We start from the raw sequence: 13,566 nt of genomic DNA on the forward strand, positions 1-13,566 counted from the left end.
TAAATAAGTTATGGAAGAGTATATTGGTAAGGTTTATTTTTCTCCCTAGGATACATAAAAGAGAATCAGTACAATCAATAATTGATACAACTGAATTCACACTTTTGGCCATAGATCTTCTGAGTAAGCTCATTTAAGCAAAGATAGTCAGAAGGTTACCTATTTCCTCCTCTGTGAAACAGAATTAATAGTTTCACCCTTAAAATTGACATAATGGATTATATCTCCACATTTTATACTATGCTTTTAGTGTACCAGCCTTTGGCCCAAAGTGGCTGAGCTGGTGTGAGGGCATAAATGTTCAGCTTTTCAGAGAAATTGATAGGTTCCATCCAAGTTTAGTGGGAGAAGAAAAAGTTGAGGGCTGACTCCAGGTCTGAAGGACTCTTAATCCCTGCAGAAGGTGACAAGCAAGCATGACATTAGCTCTGGATCACCATTCTAGTTTCTTGCAATGATTAAGAGGGATATAACATCCCAGAAATCATCAGGGGAGATGGAAGTTGAGAGGATAAAAGTATGTTGTTACTTTATGGTAGAATAGAGGACCATGAATGTTGTGCTTTATGATATCCAAAGATCAAAACTAGTGCTACATACAGTAGGTTGCTTCAGCAGGTGGCAGTGCTAGATAACCTTGGCTGGGCTCAAAAGCTAAGCAGAGTCAGGGGTGATCAGTACTTGGATGAGAGGCCACCAGGGAATCCAAAGCCTGTGGAACAGACTAGAAAGTGAGAAGAAGATCCTGAAGAAGAAGTGGCAAGTCAAGAATCTACATAGTACTAAGTACTAAGAGTAGAATTCAACTAAAGGGAGGTTTTATCATGCTTACAGCAAGTGGCAACTAAACTTGGCTGATCCCAAGACAGCTAAGCAGGGTTGGATTTGCATATTACTTGGATGGGACACCAGGGAAGAACATCCCAAAAGAAGACAATGGCAAACCATATCTGTATTTTGCCAAGGACACTACATTCATAGGTCCATGAAGTTGCCAAGAGTCAAGGCTGACCGGAGGAAGGCTTTACCTTTCATGTTGGAGATGATGCCTCAACTGTAAAATGTCATCAAGGGATCTCTATAAGGGGACTGCTGGGTATGTGTCGTCAGTGGGGCTAGTTAGAATGGGGTGGCCCTGGCAGTAAGGAAGGATGTTTTGCTTTTGTTTTACTGGGATTAAGGCTGACTCTGGAGATAGAGAAGCTAAGTCACAGAGATCCCAGTGGTCAGAAGCTTGAAGAGTAGATGGAAAACAAAGTTTGAGGAATGAGGCAGAATCAGTTTTATCAGCCATGGAGGCATCTCCAAAACAGCTCATCACCGATAGTGGATCATGAACAAGAGACCAGGAATACCATGTGTCACTATTCATCTGCTGTACTCGTTGTGTGAACTCTGAGCTTGCCAGGGCCCAATCTCAATCAGCAGTGGGAGCAAGAAGACCTTACAGCTGCAGAATAAAGACAATTCCAAAAAGATACTTCAGAGCACATAAAGATCTTGAATGGTTGCACTTCTCTGGCACTCCTTAAAGCAGCTGTGTCTTCTCCCAGGTTTGTGTGGCTGTCTCTGCAACTGCCGTGTGATCCTAGGAGAAGATATCTTTGGTTTAAGGACTTACAGACCACTACTGTTAAAGCCTCCATACACTCTGAAGCATATTTCTGGAATGAAGTCCCAAGCACCACACACCCCTTGAAGACAGTAGAAGAGGCTGCTGGGTGGTAATGGATGAGGAAGCACACAACCAAGACCGGCTGTAAAATGCACAAGTGGCATAGGGTATGCTTGTATCCCTTTCGTGAGGAGATTACCAAGAAGGCATTTTGCTGATGCTTCCTCAATGAACTTCAGACCACTCAAGATGCGGGCAGCTGTAAGCACAAAGGAATGCTGGAGAGGTGACAACACCAAAGGACTTGGGATGTTGTAAACACGATGGTCCTGGAAGGAAGCAACTGGGGAAAATGACATAAGGACCGACGATTAACTTAACCACAGTCTACGCAACCCTGTTCTGGTAGCTTGTGAAGAAGCATTGAGAAGGAAGTGGGATTTGGCAAAAGCTTTAACTCAGCTCTGTGTCTTTTTTGTAGAGGACATTAACAGTTGCACTGAGTATGCTGGAAGTCTAGGGGGGTGTGTGTCTCAGGTATCCTGTTACATGTTTTTAAAGTGAAATGATTTTGAAATTAAAGTGGGACTTTGTTCCCGTTATAAGAAGCTCATGTGAATTGATAAGCCATAATGGTGGCAGTAATTTGCATATTTATTTGGATATTATTTGTAACAGCTTTTTTTTGGGTTCTCATGTTTAATGACACATACCTGGGACCCAGTGGGACTTAGTGCTGAACACACAAATCATCTTGGTGTGTTGCTGTTCCCATCAAGTTATTTGGTCAGGTTAAATCTCTTGGCTCCTGGTGACTTCATGGATACAATCCTACAATTTTTGGCAACGGCACAGATGTTTTGTTGTTCCTGTTGTTTTTCCGTTCCCAATCTGGTCCACCACCCTGGGATTTCCTCGAGTCCGTCCATCCAACTGGGGGCTCGCTACAAACAGGGAGAGAGGGAGTTGCACCTTTAGGGGGGCTTCACTCGTTTTCATTGCCATCCCATTGCAAGCATCTGAAGCGGCCTTCACTCGCAACCGAGAGATCCAGCAGCAATGCCAGCGAACCAACGTGCAAGTTGAATGATGGTATTTTTGTAGGGGTGGCTGGGCAAAGAAAAAAGCTTGTCTTTTCAGCGAAGCCATTCGCTCAGCTACTAACGAAAAGCAAGGAAAGTCTGCATCAAATCCCCCCTCCTTTTTTTTTTTTTTTGATAGCCCCGAGTGGCCTAAAAGGTGAGTGTCCCTTTAAGGAACTGAACGTCCGAGAGCAGAGTCCGGCTTCGGCGCCCCAGCAGAAGCCGCAGCGTTGTGCGCGCGCGCGCTGTGCGCGCATGTGGAAGAGGGAAAGCTGTTGGCACGGGCATTGTTCCCTGACGTCACTCAGCCAACGCTGCTGCTGCTGCTGCTGCTGCGGCTGCTCTCAAACTTGCCTTTGTTATTCAGCTCTCCATCTGACACGGCGGCCGGCTGCAAAACGCGGAAGCCGGAGCGTTCCGACACCTGGAGCGGAGCCGCGGCGCCCAGCAAGACCTCTCCGCGCTAGCTTTCCGAGGAGAAGGGGGCGCTTGCGGTTCCGAACGGAGCTCTGGCACCCTCTCCTAGGCCTAATCGCGAGACCGTAGCCACCTCCAGGCAGGGCGGCTTGCACATAGAGTCCCCAGGATCCTGGGCGACGGCGGAGAAATTCGTTTGAGATACAAAAGCGTGGGAACGGGGTAGGACCGTGAGGGTCACCTAAGGATGGTGCTTATGCATTAAACATAAGTATTGCGTGATTCACTTCTGGGGATTGACCGGTCGGTGGTCTTTGCGATCCTTGCAGAAAGAGGCGATTCTTAGAAACTTTGCGCGCTGGAACAGGCTCATCCCTGCCTTCTTGGAAGTGGCCCCGAATCACGGGCGGGGTCCTTCTTAACAAAATCTTTGCAAGTTTAATTATGGTTAAGCCTCGTGAGCCCCAGGCCGTCTCGTGAGTAAAACCAGTTAGTGCATTTTTTGACTGCCAGACACGGCGTCTACGGTGCCAGTCGCGAACCGGGCTCCAGCGGCCTTATACCTGCGCCCTCCCGGCTGACTTTCCTCTGGCTTTTCAGAGAAACCTGCATGGTCAGAAAAGGAAGGGGAGGCTGAGACTCAAGGGCGGCTCTTGGACGTGCAGGATGTGGGCTCCCTGGACCCCTGAAGCGAGCCGGCCTCCAGTGCCAAGGGGTAAGAGTGGAGCCCTCACAACAGTACCTCATGTATCTTTGCCAGTAGGCTTTAATCTCAAGTAGCCATCGTCCTGCGTCGCCTTCTCCTTCGGAACAAACCTGAGTTAACTTCCAAGTCCGATTTCCCAAGCATCGAGAGCGAAACGCATATTCAGGGGGGCTTCTGCTGGACCGCGGGGGGAGCGGCTGGGTTGGAAAGCGGCTTGTGAAATGTAACCAGCATGGGAAGGTTCTCTTCTCCACGCCCCTGGGTCTCAGCGAGCAAGACACCGCTGCGCGGGGGTCAATTTTCTGGCCGGAGATGGGTGGGTGGGAACGGGCTGCAAACCCCGCTGGGGGCTTTTGGACACCTCCGAGCCAACCCGAGGCGTCACGCGGCTTCCCCGGCTCTTTTCGCTCAGGCGTTCGAAGAACCCCAACCCCTGCCCCTTGGGGGGCCGGGGTCTGCCGCCTGATGGGGGTGGAGCGCCTCTGCTGGGAAATCGAGAAGCAGAATGCAGAGAGGTTCCTCTCGCGCAAGCGGGCGGGCGCCCTCGCGCGCAAGCCTTTGCGCCCGGGGAGATTTCGCTGCCGAAGACGGGCGCCTCGCCGGCAGACTCGGGGAGGTTTTCCCTGCCTCCCCCGCCTTTATCTTCTTTCTTTTTTTAAGATGGAAAATCGACTGCTGTCTCCGTCCCTCCCCCCCTCCCCCCCTCCCCACACACACACACAAAACGAGGAAGGCGGAGAAGCGCTAGAATTGGGTTGAAACTGAATATCGTAATCCGGCCCCCTTCGCAACCGAGGGGCTGAGCGCGTTGCTTTCTCCGTTCACGCTACAGTGATAGCGATTGGCCTGGAAACATTTGGGAGGGAGGGAGGGAGGGAGGGAAGGAGGGGGAGAAGCATTTGGAGGCTCCCCGTATTGCCTTTTCTTTTCTTTCTTTTTTGGAGTCCTGACATTTTCAAATCGGAGCCTCTTCCGCGGATCTCGTTCGCTCTCTTGAGATTTTTGGGCTCCCTTCTCTCCCTCTCCCCCTCCGCCCCCCACCCCACCTTTGCCCGACAGGATCCTGTACTCGGGATGAGCAGCGCAACCTCGAGATTGACCGACTTCTGGCTCTCAAGCCAGCCGCGCGTTCCGTGCAAGGAGGAGGGAAGGCCGGAAGCTGCGCGCCGCCGCCGAGGAAGGCTCGTGGGAAGGCGGGGGAAAAGGAGGGGAGGCTGCAATCGCTCCCTTCGATTAGGGGGTGGGTGGGAAATGAAGAAGCCTAAAAAAAAAAAAAAAACAGCCGTTCAATGAAAACGGAGAAGCGGTCTCCCCGGCGGAGGTGGGCGGTTTAAGTCCATGCCCGCCGCCCCTCCTCCGTCAAAGCAGGAGCCCCTCCCTCCAATTTTGGCCCGTCCTCCTTTTGAGAAAGTCTCGGGCGTTACGCAGGATTGGGGCTCCCCCTCGGGCAGTTTCGGACTCGGGTGCCCAGCGGGTCGGAGACCCTTTTTCCGTGCCTGGCGTAAAAAAATAAAAGACAGAGCTAATAAAAATAAAGACAAAACTAATATAAGACAAAGCTTTTCTTCCAGCACGCTTTTGATTTCGTCTCTGCACTCTTTAATAAGCTCCAATGGTACCGGCTTTAATCCGAAGTAAGCCGCGCGGGGCTCCGGCAGGCTGCTTCTCCAAACAGGTAGAGGACTGCGGGCTGCCCCGCTTACCTGGGAGCAAGCCCCCTCTGAATCGCGGGGTGGGGAGAGGCTCGTCTCTCAGTCGGCGGGATCTAGTTTGCGCGGCCGGCGGAGGAAGCCGGAGCCGGCTGCGCCCGAGAGCAGGCGCGAGGGACCGGGCAGGGCGACCGGTCCCGGTCCGAAGGCCCGTCTCCAAACCCCTTCCCGGGGCGCTGCGCGCTACTCCGAATCCCATTCCAGGCGAGGGAAGCGGAGCGCGAGCCAAACAATAAGCGTGCAAAGGGAAGACAGCTCTGACTTTCCAAATGCAGCTGTTTTGCACGCGAGCGACCCGTGAGTGTGTGTGTAAAGGGGGGGTTCCCCCTGCAGAGAACGGCGGAGGAGAAAGTGCCAAAGGCTTCGTGGGGTGGGGTGGGGTGGGGATCCCTCCTCCCTCCCCGGTTAATTTTTATCAATAAGCGGGCCCGGTTGCGCTCGGCTGGTTCCTCCAGACAGGAAGTTCTTCCCTTTGATGCGGGCGGGGGGAGGGGGAAGGGATCGAAAGACAATTATTTGCGTTGTTCAACTTGGCTTTTCAAGATTGCAACTTTCGGTGGTCAGAAGGTGGAGTGGAAGCGAAGGGGGGTGCGGGGAGGGGGAGGGAGCGAGCGAGCGAGCAGGCGAGCGGAAGGCGTCTTTCGAGCTCCCTTTCAGATAGGAATCTGGGACAGATTTTGCCAACAGCCAGAAGCGGGGCCCTTTGGTAATAAAATAGCCAATGTAATTTGACACTTCAACTTGCTGTGCTCTCTGCGAGTTGATTCACTTATTCTTCTACTAACACTGTGCTCCTTTTCCCTGTCTGGGAGAGGGTTGGGGTTGATTTTTTGTTTTTATTTTTTTTTCCTGGAAAAGCACGCAATAAGAGCGATTGAAAGACACACACACGCACACACGCACACCCGCAAACTTCACCTTTCAAAGCCGCCGGACCGCGACCTGCAATCCGCAGGGGAGAGGGACTATTTTGATTTTGATTTATTTCGATGATCACCCTTCTTCTCTTGATGGTTGCCTTGCCTGCCTGCTTCCGTATGCGTTTTCCCCGCTGGCGAGCCGTGCTCGTTTCCTTCCCCCGCTCCGTCCCCGAGCCGTAGGTAAGTTTGCGCCTCGCTCGCAGCCCGTGCCCGGCTCCTTCCGCTGGGGGCCTCCGGCCGGGGCTGGAGAAACAATGGAAGTCAAGGGAGCGGAGAGCAGCGAGCGGGCCGGCGGAGGATGGAGCTGGCGAGGAATGGCTGGTGGCGAGCTTGCAAAACGGGGGCTCGAGCGAGTGCCAGCCGGGAGAAGAGTGTGAAGACTTCTTAAAGGGGCCGGGGTGCCTTTCGGTGTCGTCGGGCGGGGGGGGACCCCGGGAGCTCCCGGGGGGAGGGGGAAAGGGGGATGCGCTTAATTAATTGGCCTGTGAGATTAATAACTTGATTTTTCTGCGACGGCAAGGAGAGAAGAGCGCTGGAAGAGCCAGGTGTTCTATTTTCCCCTATAAAATCCGAACGGGAGGGGGAGGCGTGCAAAAAAAATATGGGGGGCAGAGATCGAGATCTGCGTAATGTGATTGATCAGCAAAAGGTGTTTTTTGTGTGTCTGAAGTTTGAGGAGCCGAAACAATGTTGCCTTGGCAAGGAAGCGGGGGGGCACACCGGAGCAACTAGGTTGTACCATAAAAACAAAGGAGGTTTAAAAATAAATCCGGGGAGCTTCTGCTTGGCTGGCGTGAGTGTGTGTGTGTGTTTTCCCTCGTTCTTCCTGGCGCTCCCCCCTTCTCCTGTCTCCTGACCGGCTTTACACTTTTGCCAAGCGCTTCCCCAAAGGCGATGCCTTCCCGATTTTCCCGAGCCCCGGAGCCGAACCGGTCGATGCGGAGGAGAGTTTGCGCCCGAGAGTGGGGATGCACGCGGCGGGGAAGGCGAGCAGGCAGAGCGGCGGGTGCAGGCGCTGGGAAGTGGGACCGAGGGGAGGACGCCTTCTGCTCGCCAGTTGGGACTGGAGGCCTCGCTAGCGAGGCAGGAAGGGGGAGCTTGGAAGAGCTCCCCCTCCCTTCGTACATCTGTCCAGGAAGCCAGGAGAAGGGGGAGCGGAGGGAAAGGGGGGGAGCCTGCCTTCGTAAAATGGGGGGGGGGGTCCCTCTGGCTGGAATGCTGGCAAGTAAAATAAAAAAGCCGAAGAGCGCTTGAAAGACGCTTGCGGTGCAAGCAGTTAAAATCGGAGCCCGCCTGGCCTTTGAGTTCCTGTCTTGACCTTACACAGAGAAAGTCTCCTAGGCTGGTTTAGAAAAAGAAAAGGGAAAAACAAACAAACAACCCCCAAGATGTTCCTTTTCTCTGCCCTGCAAACTTTTGGAGGTGTGTGTCTGCTGGAGGCACATGTGAATAAGGCTTCCCTTCTCAGAACGAACTTTTTCCAAAATAAGCCCAAGGACCTCCCCTTCCTCTTTAATTAGAAGCATAATTAAACATTTGCCTAAGAAACTTTGGGGGGGGGGGACGGGGAGGCTGATGATCAGCCTGGCCCACATAGTAGGACTTTGACTTGGTCACTGGCCCTTCAGTCACCCAGGGAATTGAGACAGGAGCCAGGTTTAGAAGTCTCAGATGCCCTGCCGTCACTGGTAGTTGTTTGTTCTACACTCCCATATGTGTGTGTATGTGTTTTGTATATGCATATGTCTCCTATATATACACAGGAAGCTTGAATTACTAATCTGATCTTTCGAGGAGGTTCTGGGGCCAGAAGAACTGTGTGAACAGCTCAAATGTGACACTGGGTGTTCTGAGTGATCTCTTCCTCCCTCCCTCTCTCCTTCCCTCCCTGCCTGCCCCCCCCCCCCCTGCACACTTTGACATGAGAGTGAAGGATTTAACTTGGCAGGTTGAACAAATGCCCTCTGAAAGGTTTCCAAGAGACAGTAAGAGAGCAGGAATAGGATTGAATGCCTGCAAATGGACTGGGCTTTTCTTTCTAAGATGAAATGGCTTTTTAGAAACCGTGAATAGGAACTGGATGCCTCTCGGCAAGCAAGTGGGACTGAGACCCTTTGAAAGGGCAAAAGGCTTTGAGTTGCAACTCTGCCTTGATAGGCGGGGGGGGGGGGGTAATGGGAGGGGAGATTTTGGAGGAATGTTGGACCTCCAATATGGGGTCTTGGCTTTAGAAACTGGAAAGGTTAATGATGGAGGAGCCTCAGCAAAGATGGAATGATTATATGCTAGCGTTAGGGGAGGGGGTTGCGAGAGAAGATTATTGGAAGAATGGGGGGCCCAGTTGGGTGCAGCCTCTAAAAGGGTCAGAGTCAGACCAAGGTTCAAGTGGGAGCCCAGCCACTCACTTGCTGGGTTAGATTACACTTTCTCGGCCTTTGTGTATCTATAAGATACTGTATTTTCTCACAAAATGAGCCTAACGAGATAAAAGCAATATTGTGGCCTGCCTTGGAACTAAAGCAATGGGTATAATAAATTAAGCAGAAGTCAGATCTTAAAAGCTTGGCTTAGGGACTGCTGGAAGCTAATGCAGGCTTGTAAATATTTATGGAGGTCTTCTGAGTGCGGAATGCCTGGGAGTATCCAGTGGAGCAAGTGGTTCCACCAGCAGACCACACAAAGAGGCGACTGGGCAGGTGACTGGTTTCAAAAGCTCATTATCTTAAGGAAGAAAAATGTTGTACTATTTGCGTGATGGAAGTGCAGGCTTTCCCTTTTTGGAAAAAAAGCTACACATGACTATCATAAATTTGTGTGACAGGTGGCTTTTTAACGACCCCAAATCTGGACCAGCAAGTCTTGTAGACTTGTATGAGTGGCTAGAAGAACAGAGATTTCAAACTCCAAATCTTCATGTTCCTATAACTACATATAACTAAGGAAAACACTTGCAAGAGGCGTCTAGTTGCAAACTTCTGGCAGGATTGTTGTCCTGCAATTTGAGAGTCATCCTGCAATGCTGGTTCTTGCTTAAACTTCTCTCTCTCTTCCCCCACCCATCTCTTTTGATCAAGGCAAATTTCCTTCAACATCAATTTTCCTTTGGCAGGGTCTGATTCAGGTTTACGAATGCCAGGAGACCAGGGATGACCTTTTTCTGTTTAGCTTGAGGATGTTGAAACACCAGCTGTCAAACAAAAGGCACATTGAAAGCAAGATCTTGCAATGGAACACGTGGGTGGTTCAGTGCACTTGGTTGATGCTGTCTTTGACCACATTTTTGGACTGTGAAGGTTAATAAGAGAAAGGGTAGTTCTAGTAAATACTTTTTAAAGCAGCTTTGCAAAATGCACTTCTCTTGAAAAGGCCTGATAGTAATATTAAAGAAGCCAACAGAAGTTGAAGACTTGATTGCCTGCAAAAGAAATTGTGTTTGTGTGTGTATGTAATATATATGTATGTATGTATATTGAGAGTAATTAATACATTTTCAAGAAGTAGCTTTCAAAAAGTTTTCTGTGTGATCTTCTGCCACTAATAAAGCTTTAGAGTGCTGACTTTCAGCCTAATTGTGTTATAGATCATCTAGTCACTTGAAATGTAAAAGTTGACTTGGATTTTCTCAGTGTTTTGAAAACTCTGTAGGATTTACACTTTGGCATCCAAATCTGGATTTCTCTCTAAATCAAAGACAACATTTTTCAAATGGTTTGGAATCAAAAGATGGGTTTGTTTTCCTTGTAGAAAAATAGAATTTGTTGAAGAAATTTGGGAGGACAGTTCAAGGTCTGACAGTATTTGTGGCCCCCTAAACTTTGGGCAAGACCAAGGACGGTGTGAAAAAAAGATTAGTATTCATAATTAGCTGTATCATCTGTGAAATAATGCTTTGGAACAATGCTGTTGCTGCCTTGGCAATCAAGGATGTGTTATAATTGAGTGAAATTAAGCACAGCTCACTTGCTAGGAAGTAAATATCTGAATAGAAATAAATACTTATACTGTGGTATGCTAATCCAGAAGTATGGAACTGTCTACTGATGGAAAAGCTTAATTGTTTCTATGGCTTCTCTTGGTATTTTTCTAAGCAAGGTTAGCTGAGAATCTTAAGTAATAAAATAGTCTTGCACATGTTTCCACTCAGAATTGTTGCTGCTTTTTACTTGTTCTTGCTTTAGTGTCTTCTCTAAATTTACTCTACTGAGATCTCAGCCCCAGCTCAAGGTGTCCATATGAGGAGCGAAGAGAAATTGCATTAGTAGAACTACTCTGGAACAAGGCGCTAATATCTCATGCAGGTTTCATATTTGTTTCTAATAGGGCTGGGCTAATAGTACGCTAAGCTAGAGGTAAAGAACTTGGATCAGTTTAAGGGCTGCCCTTTGGAAGTGGACAAGACCAGAATCCCAGTGTTTGAGAACCTTCAGGCTTCGTAACCAATAAGATGGTCCTATAAGGCCTAAGCACCCATCTGTCCTCAAGCCCTTCCCAGATCACCATTTTAGCCTTTTAAACCCTTTCCAAACTGAAGAAAAAGCCACTGGTTTTGATCTCACTGACTCTGGAACAACTGTAGGTCACCAAAAAAAAAAAAAAAAAGGATGCTGGTGAGTCATATATGGCCAGTAGACTCTACATTTACACCCCTGGGCCAAGTCATAATGTGGTTTGTTTGATTTTGGCTTGCATGGCAGGGGAATCACACTTCTTTGTTTTGTGAATCATGGTTCATGTTTTAGTACATCATTTGAGCCTGGAAAACTATGCTAAACTATGTAAGTAGTGGGAAACCATAATTTTTCTAGCAATCTTCAAGGTGAACCGGTTACCCCTTTATTTTGTTCAAACTGGAGCTATTCTGAATTATTTTGCAACTGTCAAGTTCTATAATTCAGGAAAGTTTTGGCTTCTAACATATGATCCCTAGTATCATTCAAGTTTACTAGGTCCCAGACATATTTCCATGGTTCTTAAAATATGGTTCACCTTTTCAAGTATGTTTGAAAAGTCATTTTAGGTTACTAGTTTTTTTTTTTTAAACTTAGTTGGAATTGTCTCATTCACATGTTAATGTGCTTATTAATTGAGTGTTTGTAGCACATGACCAAAGTTTTCAATTCTAATAGAAGTTGGCACTCACCAAGAGTCCTGGGGACATCTTAAAGTCTAAAACATTTATTATCACAAGTCTCCGAGTGCCCTTTTTTCCAAGAGATGGTTGTCCTTTAAATTCTAGTAAGAGTGTCATGTATGAATGAACAAATTTTAGGATGGTATTTGAGGGCTGAAACATCTCAATAACTTTATTAGGTAAATAACACATCCTTTGCATCACCACCTTTTGTAGAATGATGTTGTCACTCATGTGATGTAAATTGCTGCAATGATGAATTTCCATATTTGAGCATTCTGTATCACAAGGTGGCCACCAGAGTCATGTAGGAAGCCCACCAAGGCAGCCCTCCTCTTCTAAGGTTCTTCTAATGTAGGTTGACTGCCCACAGTGTGGAGTAGGCACTTGGTTAACTTCCTTTCTGGTCAAAAGCTTTATCTCAGAACCTGAAGTACGTTTATTTCTTTAGGTCTATAATTAATATAAGCCTAACACTTGTAATTAAGCTAGGAATAAGCAGGCCATGATTTTAGATGTTCTTCTGTCTGAGTTCGTTTTTTAAACTATAGTTGTTAGAGCTGAAATATGGATCATGGTTTAAAAGCTGTTTCCTAATCAGAATTAGAACTATGGTTTGATTCTGTTGAGTCAGTTGACATTACATTGCAGTTCCCCACTTTAAGGGCAGTGTGGAACTGTGTTTAGTTTAACTAGGATATCAATGCCAGAGATGGTACAAGAGTGGAGACCACCAATCGGATATGCGTTGAAAGAACTTTGCAGCGACATCAAATCAAAGCTTTAAACTTTGACATTTTTAAACTTTAATCATTGGTAATGAAAGGGTCAGAAGGTATGTGATGAAATGTTTGGCTCAGGTATTGAAAGTATAACCATTCAAGCCATTGAATTAGCATTCAATCAAATCATGTCCATGCAGCTTTCTTGGTCACACTATAGAAATGGATTGTTATCTTCTTCTGGGATTTTTTTTTTTTTTTTTGACTTCCTAATCTAAGCTTTGGGATTTTCTGATGGCCTCCCATCGAAATACTAATCAGGTCTGATCTGCTTAGTTTGGGGGAGGGATCAGCCAAGGTCAGCTAGAAGCTACAGTCTATGAAGTAGAGCTAGTTCTTGTTAGCTGAAGCTTGCTGGTTGTTGAATCACCCTGCTAGAACCCTGGATTTATATACCCATGACTGATCCAGCCTGTGGCCACTGAAGTATTTAGTCATCTCATTCTGAGTTTGAGTGTGGCGTGGGTCTTTGGCGAGACATTTCTGTGCACAGCAATGGCAATTTAATCCTGCTGTATCAGCTTTTGGCTTAGTGCTGCTAGACCACGTCCAGTAGGCCGACTTCCAAAAAGCAAGTCCAATCATGGCACTACCTGAACATAATGTGACCCACCGCCTAGCCATAGGGTGAAGTTGACCAGAAGGCAGCATGATCATATCCTGCCACTAATAAGTCTGGTTGCGTAACTGAGCCTTCGGCTGACTGGCCAAGATTGCAAAGAAAACTCTAGGAAGACCATTCTGCTTTGTAATAACTGAGTTGCTGCTTTTCGTAGTTGCAGAAGCTGAGTGGCTGCTATGTAAATGTCAGTTGTAAGAGAAGGGGAGAAAGCAGGGGATTTCAGTGATAGCAGAGAGTGCACTGAGAAATGCGAATGCTTTCTGAAACCGCTTTAGAGATCACTTTCTTCCAGGGACACGGAAGAAGACAGCCTGGTGTGCCCTTTTGCACAGAGTTTCTCTCCACATGCCCCAATGCCCAGGAGAACTTTGATATTTTTCCGAATAATCCCAAGGGCTGAACTGTTCACAACTGCATTTTTGAGAAATGTAGTAAAAATGTCTGTGTACCTTCTCAACAGGGGATATGGTTAGAACCAACAACTAGTGATGAATCTTAAAACCTATACAAAATTAGTAAATGCTGATGTCAAAATAGGAGAATGATACAAGCAAGCTAAGGGAAAGCGTGAATGAGCAGAAG

General features: G+C 47.9%; 1 protein-coding gene across 9 annotated transcripts in view; it reads left to right on the top strand.

Moving 5' to 3' along the window:
* The first annotated feature begins 5,805 nt into the window (after positions 1 to 5,805).
* The window catches only part of ZMIZ1 (zinc finger MIZ-type containing 1), a 405,624-nt gene continuing 397,863 nt past the window's right edge, over positions 5,806 to 13,566 (top strand). For 5 of the 9 annotated variants that reach the window (XM_088129038.1, XM_088129087.1, XM_088129058.1 and 2 more), the window contains exon 1: positions 6,209 to 6,629. The gene's annotated coding sequence lies outside the window, so the exon portion shown is untranslated. Of the gene's footprint in view, positions 5,827 to 6,203; positions 6,630 to 13,566 lie in introns of those variants that run through there. The other 4 variants (XM_088129077.1, XM_088129097.1, XM_088129052.1 and 1 more) reach the window with 3 other exon arrangements.

This window comes from Python bivittatus, unplaced genomic scaffold (assembly GCF_059951505.1).
Source record: "Python bivittatus isolate LINGU-HERP-01145 unplaced genomic scaffold, Pbiv_v1 ctg000050_np1212, whole genome shotgun sequence".
NCBI classification, from domain to species: domain Eukaryota; kingdom Metazoa; phylum Chordata; class Lepidosauria; order Squamata; family Pythonidae; genus Python; species Python bivittatus.